This window comes from Peromyscus maniculatus, chromosome 21, assembly GCF_049852395.1.
Source record: "Peromyscus maniculatus bairdii isolate BWxNUB_F1_BW_parent chromosome 21, HU_Pman_BW_mat_3.1, whole genome shotgun sequence".
Lineage (NCBI taxonomy): Eukaryota > Metazoa > Chordata > Mammalia > Rodentia > Cricetidae > Peromyscus > Peromyscus maniculatus.
In genome coordinates this window covers 35241775-35255871 of record NC_134872.1, presented here as the reverse complement: position 1 = coordinate 35255871, position 14097 = coordinate 35241775, and the positions used below count along the sequence as shown (strand labels likewise).

General features: G+C 40.5%; 1 long non-coding RNA gene across 1 annotated transcript in view; it reads right to left on the bottom strand.

The window, feature by feature from the left end:
- The window catches only part of LOC143269918 (uncharacterized), a 31092-nt gene extending 18397 nt beyond the window's left edge, over window positions 1–12695 (bottom strand). Inside the window, exon 1 of the long non-coding RNA XR_013046715.1 lies at window positions 12172–12695. This is a non-coding gene — a long non-coding RNA (uncharacterized LOC143269918). The remainder of the gene's footprint in view (window positions 1–12171) is intronic.
- Window positions 12696–14097: the final 1402 nt, after the last annotated feature.

Here is a 14097-nt window from a genome sequence, read left to right as displayed (position 1 = left end):
AAAATTAGCCCCAACAATTTTTTGGGGGCTGGTGCAATTTGTATTTGTTACTGTCAGGGGTTTGAAACTCAGTTGAATTGTTGGGGGGAAAAATACTAGGAATTCTCAGTCTGCCATACATATGAACAGAGCGCACATGAGAAATGTCAAGAGTTACACAGACAGATTGCTTCTGACCATGCAAACGCAGTGCCATTTAAAAATATATGTAGCCCAAATATAAATTAGGATTTCTTTTCTTCAGCCTTTCACATTGTTTTATCCTTCTAAGTGGTTTCATATTTTGGATAAAAAAGAGCGGAGAAGGGGCTCTGGAAAAAATTTCAAGGATTGATTTTTATGTATTATCTTGACAAGATTAATATGCTTGAAAAACGAACAGATTTAGCTGTTCACTTTGATTTTTCCATTTTTTTGCAACATCAAAGATCATTCTAGCAGTTGGACTGGTCATTCTGAAAAGTAAAATCAAATGAGTCCCAAAACCCAGGTCCAGGATACACTTTAAAAAAAAAAAAGTGAAATCTGATCTTTTATCAGAAATAGTTGAAAAGGAAATGTAATACATTTTTCTCTAATAAAATGATCATGTTGGTATGTGCTTTCAGTTTTCTTCTTAAGTAGCAAGTTAAAAACTATTAGAAAATTTGAAGCTCACATTAGAGCATCATTTATTCAGTATTTGGGTTTTTGTAAATATGCTCAATTTCAAAGAGATCGCATTTTGTTTTGTAGCAGGCGACATGAAAGCGCAAAGTGGAAATATTTCTTGGCTTGGTGAACGAGGTGATTTTCATAAATCAAATCCCCTTTTCATTTAAATTTTTGATATTTAAATAATTTTGTAAAAACATGTATATTTATTTTACCCTTTAGGAAAATTCCAAGTATGTAGGAAACAAACTTGTTGGCACTAAAATATGCAACTGATACTATTAGCATATCTTATTAAACCTGAAAATTAAAATGCATTTACAAAATGCAAAACTTTATCAAAATATACAAGAAAATTACTCTTGCATCCAGGTTTCATTTTGATAACATTTGTGACAAAATAATCTTGCAAACATTTTAAAAATAAATACATATCCACATTTAAGCCCATGCATTAAATCAACAATGGCATATAAAACACACAATTTTAAATCTTAGCGACAATTTCCGTGAAGTTATTTAAATGCATTTTGACTTCTGACAGGAGGATATAATTTATAAAACAGAACATGCCTATCAGTGGATCCCAAATTAGCATAATGAGGATATTTTCATTTCTGCAAGCGCAGCTTTTGACGTCCCAATATGGAGCGCCGAGAAGAAGCCGATAATAACAATTTTTAAAAGGTCAATCGACATCAGCCCAAAATTAGGAATAAACTACCTGGAAACTTTATTTGATCTGAGTAAACAAGACAACATTTACTTTCAAAAGAATTCTTGTTCAGACATCAAACATTTTTTTCCCCCCTTGAATGCAGAGCCATAGACGACAGCTTGTGGAGACCGTGGTCGGTTCCTCTTCTCTCATGGAGGGGTTGGGGTTTACGACGGCACAACGACTCATACTGACATTAAGGGCATGCAAGGTTTTTAAATCAGCGTTTTGAGTTAATTTCTTATCATATTTCACGTAAAGCCATTCACTGCAATAACTAACGCAACCTTATAAATGATTTTACATGTTTCGAATCCCCGTGAAATGATGCAGGTTGTTACTGAGTGACTGGGGAGGGGGTAGGTAATCAGCAGAAATACATCCCAGAGTTAAAAGCAAACAATTTCCTTCAGCAATACTAGAATGTACAGGCATTCGTATGTTCATACTTATTTTCTTAGTTTTATAATTCTATTTTTAAAAGCTTTTTTGTAAACATTAGTTTATAACTTTGAACACAAAAAAATAGTATAATTTTCCAAATGTATCCTTAAGAATATTAATTACTGATAGTTTTTGGATATGTTAGGGTTTGGCCTTCTCAAGGAAATGGAGACTGTGCAGGTATTTGTGTGTTATAGTGCAAAGTTTCTTCATCCTTTACCCAGCCATAGATTGTAAATGTTCCTTCACACGTGAATATCTGTGAAGGAAAATTTCCTGACACTTCTCCCAAAAGGATGTAGGGACACACACGAGTCATTTTGTGAGAGTAAAACATAAGTTCTGCTACAGGGCTGTGGTGGTCTTTTGATGATATAAATGTGGCATTAAAATAATGAGACACCAAGGAGAGCACACATCAGGACTGTGAGCACTCTCTCTTACAGTGTTCCAGGTGTGCATGCACTTCGTAATGGATCTGCACTCTTTCTATTTGCTTATGATATTTTTAGAGCAAATTCTTAAACCCAGTGTTATTATTTGGGGACTTACATAATGTTTATATGTGACACATGTTCCAGGCAGATATTTTAATATATCAGTCTAATTTTGTTAGTATTTCATGTTGTTCTTTTCTACCAGTGTGTAGATCAGAAGCACCATTATATTTTAATTTTTGTAAAAATACAATCATATTTAGATATATAATTTAAGTTTTATACGTACCTTTACTTCTAACTTAACTCTAGCATGAAGGGTCTTGTTATAATGATTTAAAATATAATACAATGATACAAGGAGAAGGAGCATGTATATATCATTGACTTATAGGTTCTTTTCTATAGTTCAATTATATGTTTAATCCAAGAAAATAACCTTTTATCTTTCAAGTATTGATTACCAAAACAGAATACAAAATCTAACTGATAGAAGTCAAATTCTACTTGAACACATTTATTGGTAGAACTGATGAGTAACTTATTTCAGGAAATTAATAAAAATTTATCATTTGTGGAATGATTTTTTTGAATAAAACAAGATATTTCTCTGTGCACTTAACTGTGACTTTATTATCAAATAATAACAAAGAAGAAAATTTTGACTTTTACATATTAAGCAGAACCATTCCCTTTGTCTCATAATGTTCCCATGTGAGAGGGAAGGGAAGAGTGTGTTGGCAGGGTTGGAGTGGGGTATGGGTGAAGTAATGGATAACATGTGGGGCACAATGACCAGGACTTGCACCAGGGACCACCATGTGTTACTGTGCAACTCACTGAGGCCATTGCAAGTGGAATGGTTCCTTGGAACATCCTTTACTTTGTCTGGCTTGTCTATGCTATAGGAAATTTATCAATAAGATTCCCTGCACTCAAGCACACAGCGTCACAAGATCAGCAATAGAAAAGTATTGAGAAAAGAGGAAACTGGCAGAGAGTAGTTCCCAGGGGCTGAACAATGGTGGAAAGTGTCAGTTGGTATGTAAGGTATATAATGTTTCCATGTCAGAAAATGAAAGGAGTTCTGTGATTGGCTGGTTGCTGAGCACAGCCAACAGTGTGATAGATATAATGCTACAGATCTGTCCACTGGGTGATGAAGAAGTTAAATGTGAGGCTGGATAGATGGCTCAGTCATTAAGAGCACATACTGCTATTGTAGAAGACCCAAGTTCAGTTCCCAGCACATACTTCAGGCTACTCAGAACTGCCTGAAATATTTAGCTGCAAGGTATCCAGTGACTCAGGTCTCCACATCACTTGTGCATTCCTGCATGCAAACACCCAGATGCATATGCATATACATAATTAAATATAAAAAGCAAATATTTTTAAAAGAAGGTAATGTTACATGCACTTGTCACAATTTATAAACTAAATTAAAGAAAATAAAAGCGATTTCCTGCCACAGAAAATTGCACACTGTATATAGCTGGCTGAGATTTATTTCTCAGTGACAACTTCAGTAAGTTGCTCCCTTTTCTTAGCATCTGTATTAAGGACACATGCCAGAAAACCCAATGATTTATCGTCATTGATCTGGAGAAAATGAGGTACAGTCAGACTGTTTCACAAGTAGAAGTTACCTGTATAATTAAGAAGATCAACTCTACAGCCTTTTCTTATTATTATGAGTGGATTTTTACATGAACATCAGAACTAACATGGATTTTTGTGGTTGTAATTATAAAGCCTACACAAAATGTCAGATAAAGCTTAGTCTAATTCCTACCTACACCACATATATAATTCTTCAAGAGGCACTTATTAGTGTATCAGCTGGGATATTAGAGACAACATTCCTTAGATCATAAGTAAGTAAAACTCAAAACCATATTTGATGTCAAAATTCATTCTCAAAGTGAACCTTTAAAGGACTGTTGTAGGTGTCTATTAGGACTTCAGCATTCCTTGCACCTGTGTATTTCAATATATTGTCTTCATTTTCAAAGTAAAAACAAAACTGAGTAAATTTGACACAGATTGCTATTGATGTGTGACACAAATCTAAACTTCTTTGATGGAAATCTGAAGAATATTACAGAATAATTCTAATGAGTCACCAAAATCAGGAAATCTGTATAATGCTATCTTCTTAAGATCATTATCTCATTTGGATTTGAGAAGGTAGGACTGTACAAATTATGGTAGACTGAAGAGTTACAAAGGTAATTTATATAGTGTCGAAGTTGATAAAGGGTGTGCATCTTCTCTCTTTCTCTCTAATTACATGCAATAATGGTTAAAATTCTTGAAAGCTTAAATAATTTAATCAAAAGTTAAAGGCTTATTTTATATACATAAAAATATTGCACCTCCCTCACATCCTGTCCCACTGGAGCTAGTTTCAATTGTACAGAGGCTTAGGATATAGAATTTTGTTCATAAACATGCCCATTGCCCAATGTCTTTGTCCATTAGAATTCATAAATGATGTTTACCCATGACATGTTTATTCACCTGATTGGCTCTGAGCTCATTCATCAATGATTGCTAATTATTCTCAGCACTTCTCAGATCTTCACTCTACCTAGGTCATGTGCTAGGGACCTCTCTAATCACATCCACTGATTTAGGCTTTTATTTTAAACCTAGTCGATTTCTTTTTTTTCCCCAGGCTTAACTATAATATTCTTTTAGAATATTCACAGAGATAAGAAATAAAACATTCATATAACTCAAAGCTAAGGATAGAATAGTTTGGCCATCTTGATCCCTAGAATGCCGAGGAGTGGATCACAAAGAATTATGGATCCAAAATAAACTTAGAAAAAACAGTTATTTGGAAAAATGTAGTTGAAAGCAGATCACCTTGCTCTGAAACTTGCATAGTAGTACACCTGAGCAGTTAAGACAACATGGTGTGTTAACAGTGAAGCAGCCAACCAGGAAGTTCTTCATAGGAATTCATGTTGAAGTTATTTTACCCCAGACTGCTGTGGAGCTAACTCATTTACAGTGTTTCTCAGAGGATGCATTCAGGATAGAAGTTACTCTCATACTGCGGACTTTTACACATCAAATAGGAGCAAACTCACTAAAATGAAGGTGCAGATGAAAAGGAAGAAGCTGAGCCATTTGCCTTAAGAAGCACCCTCATTTCTAAGTGTCGATCACATAGGGGTTAGCGGCTAGTGGTGCCCCGAGAAGGGGGCCACACAGCAGCAGACTGGCATCCATTTATCTCATCATTTATAGCTGGAGAACTCCCAAGTTTCATTCTTCTGATATCCAAGTTGTATTACTCTTCAGAATGCACAGTACATAGGTCAGTTATTTTACTTAACTTTATAAATTTACAGTTACTGATTGTCACAGTGAAGCTAATAGGTAAAATTCTCAAGAGGAAGTAAAAGAAGGGACTTGGACTTAACAGCCTTTTGCAACATAATCAATTGTGTGTCCATGCCATCAGTATCCCATTGCTTATCAAAACGTTGCCCACCAAGCTAAAGCCGTGGAATCAGAAACTTGGGTGGAAACAGCAAAGAAAGCATCAGGCGTTTCAAACACGAGGCTGAGAAAAGTGGAGCAGAATGCTGAACTTGGGATCTGCCTCTGAATATTCATGGCACACATGGGCAGCGCATGTGCTGCTGAACACACCTGGGCTGGAGCACAGGCTGCCTGGATTCCATGGGGTCCCTAATTACAAACACACCAGCGGGAGAGATCCCACAGGTCAGCCAGCAGGGCAGCGGGGTGAGGGGGAAAGGGCCAAATTCTCAAAGGTTCCCAGAGCACAGAAATACCCACCCCTTTCCCAACACCTTTCATCTGAGCATGAACCAGAACCAGACCTGTCATCAAGGAGAGCAGGCGCCTGCCAGCCTCACGCTCACTGGCTGCTCTGGTTTCTGCTGGCTCCACTGCTCTCACCTCCTCAGCCAATCTTCCATTCCATGGCGAGCGCAGCAGAGAAATCAAATCACTGCATGTGGAATTTACACAAAAGCAGTGTTTTCTTGGGACTCCAGTTTTTTTTTTTTCCCCCAGTACTTTAAAGCATTCCAGCTATAACTCGGAGGTTCTGTCAATGTCAGGGTTATCGCGTCCCGTCTCTACACAACTTCATTATGTTCTAGTTTGGAACTAAGTCATAGTGATGCTTTTTTCTTTCCCTGTCCCCGTGCCTTGATGCATTTTAGTCCTTTTTGTGCTGCATTGCCTCCCTCTGATTTGGATCTCCAGTGCTTCTATGTGGCTCCACATAGGTTAAGAGTTAGCTCTGCCTTAGAGCTGAAGTCTGGTCTTTTAAAAGAGAGACAAAGGGATTGTCTCACTCTAATTTATATAGAATTGAATGTAATTTTCACAAATGGACATAGGTGTGAGATTACATACAAAAACTAAAGATGTAAATAGATGAGATTGTGTTTCCCTGTCAATCTCTGAGCCTTAAATTAAGCACCCCAATGATCAGTATGCCAATTATTAATATTTTTTTTCTGTTTCATATGGGCCTTTGAGTTGCAGAAACCAACCCAGAGTGTCTTGTAAAGGACACTGATTGTTTACATAATGACCTAGCCTGGGTTGGGAGCCCTCAATTGTCCAGGAAGCTCATTCTTCTGGAGGCCCGGTGTTCTTCCCAGGATAACTCAGGCTAACTTGCCAAATGGCCTTTTTCCTGGAAGCTTCTTGAGTCACTGTGAGAAGACAGGGCCATAGCTAAAGTACCCAAATTAGATGATGGACAGGACATGGATGCTCATATAAACACTTACCAGTGCCCCTTCCCCATTCTTCAAAGGCAGAAAAGATTTCTCTCAGCCCATTTCTCCTCTCCTCTAGATTTGAGTCATAGGCACCCTTCTCAGTGACTGAAAATGATTTCACAACGTGTGTGTGTGTGTGTGTGTGTGTGTGTGTGTGTGTGTGTGTACCCCAGAGAATATGTGCAGGTCATAGTACAATTTTAAAGAGTCAGTTTTCTTCTCCTGCTAGTTGAGCCTGGGTCTCTCCCATTGTTCCTTCTGTGCTCTGGCCTCTGGGCTAGCTGGTCTACCAGCTTTCTGGGGATTTTGTTGTCTCTGCCTCTCATCTTGCCATAGGAGCACTGAGGTTGCCTATGCTTCCGGCTACACCTGACCTTTTTCACGTGGATCCTAGGGATCAAGCAGCAAGTGCTGTTATAGGCTGAGCCAGCCCATCTGGTGGCTTTTAACCTCTGATTTTTAGCCTCTTTAAGGGGCCATTACAATGGAAGCAGGAGCTAAGAATGGTGGTGAGAAACCAGCTAGGCATTTCTACTCCAGGTTTGCAGATGGATATATAAATAGGGACATGTGGAAATTCATGTACATAGCTGGAAATAGGATAAGTAACACATTTCTTCTAAGGATGCCGTTTTAAACATTTATTTCTTTTCATTTTGTGTGTCTTAAGGTTTTATTGCTGTGAAGAAACACCATGACCATGGCAACTCTTATAAAAGAGAGCATTTTTAATTGGGGCTGGCTTACAGTTCAGAAGTTTAGTCCATTATTGTCATGATGGGAAGCATGGCAGTGTGCGGGCAGACATGGCGCTGGAGAAGTAGCTGTGAGTTCTATATTCAGATCTGCAGGCAGCAGGAAGTAAATGCCACATTAAGCCTAGCTTGAGCATCTGAGACTTCAAAACTCATCTCCAAAGTGACACACTTCCTCCAACAAGGCACACCTCCTAATAGTGCCATTGACTATGGGCCAAACATTTAAACACATGAGCCTATGGGGCCATTCCTATTCAAACTACCATATTGTGCATGAGTGTTAGTTTGCATGTATGTATGTGTACCGCTTGCATGCCTGGTGCCTCAAGAGGCCAGAAGAAGCTGTTGTATCCCTTGGAAATGGAGTTGCAAACAGGCATGAGCCATCATATGCAGCTTGGGAACTCAATCAGGGTCCTCTGAGAGAACAATTAGTGCCCCAATGGCTGTAGCATCTCTCCTGCTCAAAAGGTATTTATTTTAAGGTAGAAAGTATTAATATCAAACAAGATAGCAAGTTCGACAACAATAAGATTGAACTCAAAATGAAATGTTGAGTTCATATTTATTTATTTACTTTGTTGCTGGGGTTGGAAGCCAGGTATCAAATGGTTTAGGCATGTGCCCTACCACTGATCTACACTTCCAGTCCACTTGAGTTACTCTGCTGTGCAGAAGGCTGAGGCTATACATGCATGTGTGTGCATATGTTTATCACAGTTAGTAAACAGGCTAGTTTCTCAGTTAGATTCACTAGAGCAACTTTAAACAGCTAATTTGATTAGAATGTGCATCCCCCCCAATAAAATTATACACACTAAATCACATATTATCTGCATGAAAGTTTATCTCATACTCAAGGAAATAAGCTGTCTGAAGTAAAAGCGAGATAATTCTAAGTTTGACCAAATGCCTCCCCTTTCCCCATCATCTTCAGGGTAAAAGGAGAGTGGGTTCTTAGAGAAAAGAACTGGCAGGCAGTGGGCAGAAGGTGAAGATGCAGTGTATCCCCTAGAAAAGCTAGCAACCATAACCCAGGGTCACCAGCGCCAGGCCACAGGTCAGTGAGACCTCTGGTCTCTCAGCATGGTGAGAGTATGTGACATGTGGCAGTGCACGTGTGAGCCTTCCACCAGTCCAGTTCATGTTCAAGTTTACCTCTGAAAACTTCTTTAGGAGCTTACAAGTCAAGTTCTAAAGCAACAGGCATTTCAGCATCCGGCTGGCATTTCTGGTCCTTCAGAATTAACTTGCTCTTGGCTACTGTCCTGCTATATATGCTCAGTTAGACTTTTCTGTGGCTTCGTGGCCACACCACTCACAAAGTCTATGTGTTCATATTTTATTTCCCTAAATCTGTTTCCGATTTTATTTTATTTTATTTTTTCATGTCATTTGCTGAGAGTGTGTCAGTCTCTTTGATACACTGAAAATTCTCTGCCTCAGAACCATCTCTCTTGTCTCCTGGAAATCTATACTTAAGGGGCACGAATTTCAGATCACAAATGCATTGGGCATTCCCAAACCCATTTACAGATGAGGAACAACAGCAGATCCAGTGAACCAGGATCATCTGCATGCCAGCGGCCTTGGCCTCATGCTGAGTTCAAATGTGGAGGATCCTCCAAGGCTGCAAGGCAGCAGCTGTTCCAGAAAGCCATGTGTAGGGGTCCCATCAGCGGGCCGTACAGACAGCCCTGGCCTGTGTGCTCACCTATATATTTCCTACAGGCCCCTTGGTGGCATGCTTCTGCCTCTGGGCTTCCTTCCTCATCTCCACCCGAAGTTCCAGCCCAAACAATAGCACCAGACTCACTCTACTTGCCCTCCCCACCCACCGCTGCCTCCTCCCAGCACAAGCAGGTTACAACTGCCCCTTCTGGGAGGCGAGCAGAACCAAATGGGGTTTCTCTCTTGATTTCCTTGGGTTTTAATTTGAAGAAAAAGAGAACGGCAGGGGATCAAGTCATCCTTCCAGGGCTCCATCAGCAGCCTTCGCCTCCCGCAGCTGTTCTGATTAATGGCTGCGCCTCCTGCCGAGCCTCTGTAATAGGTGTCAGTAAGGTGTTTACTCAAAGTTTTACACCCAATTGTCATGAAGGTCAAAACAATAGGGCGTCTCCCGTGCAGGTTAAATATCTTTCCAGGACTTCTACTTTTCAGGCTGCTAGCTAAACTCTGTAGGTTCCCTGTAAGTCCCCGAGGCTGCTTCATCGGGTCCTTAGGAAATAGACTGCTTCTGCCTGCCTAGGCTTCAGAGTGCCCGCTAGACTCCTGGCCTTCGGAAGGGAAGACAGGCAGTGAACTGCAGGGAGGGGAGATCTCTGGAGCTTTGAGGTAGGTGAGATAGGTCTTTCAAGGTCTGAACGGGTTGGGTGCCACATCAAAAAGGACTATAAGGAAGAGATAAGGGAGGATGGGCAGGCTAGCAAGCAAGCATGTAAAACCTGTATGAACGCATCACAATGGAATTCATCGTTCTACATAGTTGTACACACTTACAAAAAAAAAAAAAAAAAAAAAAAAAAGTCCCAAAAGAGAACACCACACCACACAGAACTCACTTGTTCCTTAAAGTTAACTCCACTTCTGCTATGTTCAAGAACAACCACCCTTTGGGTTTTCCCCTCACTGTTTTCATCTTCTCCAACTTTCTCCCTTCAATTCCTTTACCTCCTGCACTAACTCCAAAATAGAGAGAAGAAAGAAAAAAAAAAGTGCCACAACTTGGAAATATTCACTCCCATCTGCTGCCCCTGGGTGTTGGGGAGGGGAGTTTTGACCCTATTTCTGAGGAAGAGGACATAGGAGTTCAGAGTGAACTTCCCCAACATCACGTGTTCTCAAAGTGATGCCTTATGTGAGTGCAAACCCTGCCTGGAGTGGTCTCTATCTTTGCATATATATGGTCATTTTTCTTTTTCTTTTCTCTCTCTTTTTTTTTTTTGTTAGGTGGGTCCGCAACAGAAAACAACTGGGGTCCCCCAACTTTCCTCCTGGGGATGGGGATTCTAACAGCATGAATTGAGCCGAATTGATCCTTTCAAAACCTCACATGTTCGTATGTTTGTTTTAAAGTATAATGAATGGCTGATTGTCTTTGCAGATGGCCTCATTACCCATCCACAAGTGTCTATTTCCCCTTCTCCAAATCTGGAGACTAATGTAGCATACTTACGAACCGTTCAGTCCATTGAATTTGTATATGTGTGTGTATATATAGCACATGACACCTGTCCAGGAGAAAATTATTTCTGCAAGATTTTATCGAAACCCAATAATTTGCTAAAAACCCTTAAGCTTAAGAAAGATGCTGCAGAATGAAATAGGAGTAAGGTCTTTTTTATTTTTGTATTATTATTATTATTATTATTATTATTATTATTTAGATATAGTCAGACATGGACAGCTGGAGTTGAGAACAGAGGGTGAAGAAGCAGGAAAGATAGGGTGCCTCTTTCCTGAACCTGAACCTGTAGCATGATCCATGTTCCACTCTCTCATGACATGGAAGTAGGAACTGGGAGAGAGATCGGTTTGGAGCTGATTCTAAGTGTGCCATCTGGGACCTGCTGTGCTAGGGTGTGTGGGGTCATCCCAACCCTTCTTTTCTCCAGGGTACTTTTGAGCAGGAGCAGCAGGAAATATTAGATAGAAATTTAGAGGGAGAGAAACAGAGAGAAAACACAGGACAGCCTCGGGAAGACCTGGATCCTAATCCATTGGGCCCACAGCTTTATTCCAAAGGGCTTTTAAAGGAATGCCAAGGGGTGGAGCAAAAGACCTCCCCCCAGCACAGCCAAGTACAGATCATTTCAAACACCTAGTACTCAGGCCCGTGGTCTGATCATCCTCTTATGTCATCCTGCTGGGTAAAGCCACTAGGAAACCTAGGTAGGCTCCAACACTGGAGCTACATCTAAATTCAGCTCCTGAGATACTGTAGATGCACATTTCAGGCACAAAGTTCAAGCTCTCACCAAAGGAGTCCTCCAGTACCCAGATCTTTGTGAAAGTTAGAATGCCACTCTGCACTCAGCATGTACGTGGTAGTGGGTGAGCAAAGGGATGGGGAAATGAACCAATGCCTGTGAGAAGTGCTGTGGAGGAAGAATCCACCGGACCCTGTTGAGGAACTTGAATATAAATGAACAATGGTTGGGCCATGTCTAAACATAGAACTCTGACTCACCATTTGCAACAAGCAGGTCATCGAATAACCAGCCTAGGAAGCCAGCCAGCTATCTGTCAGTCAGACATGTAGACACTTAATCCACTATCTCTAGCAACAATCCTCCAAACCAAACAATACCCTTAGTTGCAATCATCCTCAAATGACTAGGACTTTATGAATAATTGATGACTTTTTAATCTCCTACCTTCTATTCCCAGCCAACTTCCAATTTAGGAACAACCAGAAAAAGCCAAAAACTGAATTGCACTCTGCAATGTTGATATGAGAAATGCAGAAAACCAGTCACATAGGAGATCTTGTTTCTGATGAGTCACTCACAAGCACTTCAGTTCAGGGCACCCTGAAGTCTTCTGTGCTGTGCACTACAAGGGTCTTGGTCTCCTTGGCCTATCTTCATTCTGCCAAATGCAAATGGTAGTGGGCAACTGTCACGGCCAGCGGGATCTTCAGCAGAGACCCTAGAAGAGGGAATGGTGAATGAAGGGACAAGAGACACAAAGAATTGACAGCAAGACAGTATTCTGATCAAGCTGCAAAATTTTATTTTTCTCAGGTGGGTTTTATAGTAAGCAGACCAGGAAACTTTCTTTGGGAAAAGATCAGGGGACTGTTGAGTTGCCAAGCAACCCAACCAAGCAACCTAACCACAAAACATTGTTACTAGTGGTCACTGTAGCAAAAAGATAAGGAAATGTTAAGTTATTTTCTAATAACTCAGGACAACAGAAACTTAACTCAGGCAGGCAATATGCATGGCTCTTGAAATTGTCCTCGGCAGGCAACTCTCTGGTTGTGACAAGCTCTGAATAAAAAGCCCTTTCCTGTTCCCTTTCGCTTGGTTCTTGTTGATGTTCACACTGTAAATTGTAACTCAGGGGATAGAAGGATGTGGCAAGAGGAGGATGTGGTGAACTGGGAGGTGCTGGTAAACCCAGAGGGAGACCAAGTCTCATCACTTGAGCAATGTGAACTAGAATGAACAGAACTTTTGGAGAAACTGAGTCTTCGATAAGGGACCAGTGAGATTTCATGAGACCCAAAATGCAAGGCTCTTTGATTTTGAGACTACCACTTCAGGATTTTTACATTAAGCATGGGGCCTAAGAATGCCACACTTTATCTCATGAAATAGGCAAAAGGAATCTATTATGTGAAGGTTATCTTTGGAACGGAGAAACTAATGCTCAGGGAAATGAAGGTAGAAGCCCAGGTCATAGAGCGGGGCATGCGAGAATTGATAGCTGAGTCCTGCTGATCCCAACCTTGCATTTCCTCACTCCAATGTAACTGCTGTTTCATTGGTTTTGGGGCATGCCCATCAGGAAAATGGAAGTGAGAAAATGGAGCTTCAGAGTTAAACATCCAGCCTGAGAATCTCCTTTGCATTCTTTCTTTCTTTGTTTTGTTTGCTTTTGTTTTTCAAGACAAGGTTTTCCTGTGTATCCATGGCTGTCCTAGAGCTTGCACTATAGACCACGATGGCCTCAAACTCAGAGATTTGCCTTCCTCTGCCTCCCAAGCACTGGGGTTAAAGGCTTGCACCACCACCTCCCAGCTGTCTTCTGCAGTCTTAACAGTTAGCTAACACTAACTACCCTCAGCCACAGTAGGTGTCTGTCTCTCCATGGTTCTGTAGGAGTAGATGCCATCTGCAGGGCTAATGGATTTGCATTAGAATGGGTTGAATAGTGAGTTTCCATTGAGCACAGTTCCTTACTATCCATGGGGAAACAGTTTCAGGAACTGTAAGATAGCTGGACCCACAGGTGTTCATCTGACTTAGGTAAAATGGGTAGTGCTGGAACATAACCTGTGGATGCCCTCCTACATGCTTCAGATCATCTCCAAAGTACTCATAATGCTCAAGAGACGCTAATGAAGATGGGAAAAGTTGTGATGCTGTGTTGTTTAAGGAATAGTGACAAAAAACAACTGTGTACGTGTTTTTAGTACAGAGACAATTATTTCTCTGAATTTTTGAATTTGCTGTCAATTGAATCAACACCATGGAGCTCACATATGAAGAGCAGAAATCAGCACTGCGTTTGTCCTGAACATATTGTTAGCACTTCTCTCTGCCCCTCCAAGCTTAGACAACTTGATCTACTCC